This window comes from Alexandromys fortis, unplaced genomic scaffold (assembly GCF_014885135.2).
Source record: "Alexandromys fortis isolate MF-2015 unplaced genomic scaffold, M_Fortis_MF-2015_v1.1 scaffold_45, whole genome shotgun sequence".
Taxonomy (NCBI): domain Eukaryota; kingdom Metazoa; phylum Chordata; class Mammalia; order Rodentia; family Cricetidae; genus Alexandromys; species Alexandromys fortis.
In genome coordinates, this window is record NW_026067926.1 from 3,256,502 (window position 1) to 3,259,001 (window position 2,500).

Genomic DNA, 2,500 nt, shown 5'->3' on the forward strand with positions numbered 1-2,500 from the left:
GAGAGAGAGAGAGAGAGAGAGAGAGAGAGAGAGAGAGAGAGAGAGAGAGAGAGAGAGAGAGAGAGAGCTTACCTGCTGTGCCATCTTGCTGGCCCCTGCACACTTTTTTCTGTGTTCTAATGGCTCCATTCTCATCCTGCTTTCTACAAGCCCCATCCAGAACCTTCCCTGGGCCTTCTCTTTTCTTTTTCCCTGCCTTCCTGAACCAGCTCAGAGAAGAGCAGCCGCAGCAGTAACCAAAGGAAGCTTAAATCATGGGAAAATAAAACTTGTGGAAGTTCTGTGGTCTTTGCAAAGAAAAAGTGGAGCCTGGAATACAGATTTGCAAGTAGCCGGTTTAATTTGGAGGGTGATTCTGAGGAAGGACAGACAGGAAAGGGAAGTGATACTGGGCAGCTGGGGCCCAGTCCAACCAGGGTCCTTTTATAGGAACTGTGGAGAATGTTCTGCAAACAAGGAGCTCCAGAAGGAAGAAACATCCATGATTCCTGGCCCTTTTTGGTAGGATGGATGGTGACCTTGCTTTTCTTTCCAGGTGTGAGGATGGATCAGGATGACTCAGGTCATTCAAAAGCTTCCAAGTTCTGCTCTCAGTGCTGGCCACCTTGTTTGTTGAAGCAGAGAAACTGGAGACCCTGGGCTCACTGATTAGGTGACTAGGCAAGGCTGGTGGGCAGCTGAACTCCAGGGATCCCCAGCCCATCTCCACCTCCCCAGCACTAAGATTACAAGAGCATACCATCTCACCCAGCTTTCTTTTTGTAACAAAAAAAAAAAAAACAATTAGATTTGTTCTTTCTTTGACAATTTCACATATGTACATAAATACACACTGACTCTCCCCCTCCCCTTCCCATCTCCCTGACACTCATTACCTCTTCTGCCTTCCCTACAAATCTTTCTCATTTTCACGTGTGTGTGTGTTTTCTTTTGTACAGTCTGAATTTAGCCAGGACTGTTGGTGTGAATTAATTATTTGTTTCAGTCATTCTTTGTATTTTTGCCTCCATTTGATTAATTTCTGCTCTGCTCTTAATTATTTCTCTTCATCTTTGAGTCTGGTTTGTCCTTGTTTTCTCAAGGCTTTAAGGTGTATCATTAAGCTAGTTTTTTAAAATCTCTACTTCTTTTTATATAGGCATTTAGGACTATAAGCTTCCCTCTGTGTTCACTGTGGTTCTTGTTTTAATATGTTATGTTTTCATTTTCATTTAATTCTAGGATCTTTGTTCCTTTCTCGATTTATTCAATGACATATTTACCATTCAACAGTGTATTGCATAATCTCCATGAGTCTGTTTGCTTTCTGTAGTTTCTCTTATTGTTGATATTCAGATTTTTTTTCTGCTGTGGTCAGATAGGATACAAGATATTAATTCAACTGTCATATATTTGTTGGGGCTTGCTTTGTGTCCCAACATGTGGTTGGCTCTGGAGAAAGTTCCGCAAGGTGCTGAGAAAAATGTGTATTATTTAGTCTTTGGGTGGAATGTTCTATAGATGTTTACTGGGTACATTTGTTTTTTTTTAAATATTTATTTATTATGTATACAATATTCTGTCTGTGTGCATGTCTGCAGGCCAGAAGAGGGCACTAGACCTCCCTACAGATGGTTGTGAGCCACCATGTGGTTGCCAGGAATTGAACTCAGGACCTTTGGAAGAGCAAGCAATGCTCTTAACCACTGAGCCATCTCTCCAGCCCCCTACATTTGTTTTTTCGAGATGTCATTTAACTCTAGTTTAGTTTTTGTTCAGAATGACCTGTCTATTGTGAGAGTGGAATGTTGAAATATTACACTGCTGCTGTAGCTTTAAACACAGAAATATTTGTTTGGAGAAATTGGGTGCACCAATGTTTGGTGCATATGTGTTTAAAACTGTACTATCCTCTTACTGGCATGAAGTGCCCCTCTTTATCTTTCTAACTAGTTTTAGTTTGAAGTCTGTTTCATCTGGAATTGCTACATACCTGCTTGTTTTTTAATTACACTTTAATAAAAAACCTTTTTGCATCCTTTTACCCTAAGGTAATATCTGTCCTTGATGATGGAGTGTTTTTCCTGCTGATAGCAAAATGGTGGATCCTGTTTCCTAATTTGGTCTGCTAGTCTGTGTCTTTTTATTGGTGAATTGAGACATTATTATTCGAAATTATTATTGAAAGATGTCTTGTCATTTTGTTGTCATTCTTTGGTTTTATTTTTTATTATTATTATTTATTTATTTATTAAAGATTTCTGCCTCCTCCCCGCCACCACCTCCCATTTCCCTCCCCCTCCCCAATCAAGTCCCCCTCCCTCATGGTTTTATTTTTGTGTTTTGTATATTTTGTTTGTTTGTTTTTAGACTTGCTTTGATGAATTGTCCTGGTATTGTGTATTTATTCCCTACATTCTCTCAGGTATATTTATCTTCCTCTTCAATCTAAAGTATTACTTCTATGTAATTAGAGACTACACCCTCATTTCCCAGCCACCCACACCCAAATAATCACACA

General features: G+C 39.6%; 1 long non-coding RNA gene across 1 annotated transcript in view; it reads right to left on the reverse strand.

Moving 5' to 3' along the window:
• LOC126502288 (uncharacterized) overlaps positions 1 to 139 on the reverse strand; it is a 10,281-nt gene extending 10,142 nt beyond the window's left edge. Inside the window, exon 1 of the long non-coding RNA XR_007591883.1 lies at positions 73 to 139. This is a non-coding gene — a long non-coding RNA (uncharacterized lncRNA). The remainder of the gene's footprint in view (positions 1 to 72) is intronic.
• Between the last annotated feature and the right edge of the window lie 2,361 nt (positions 140 to 2,500).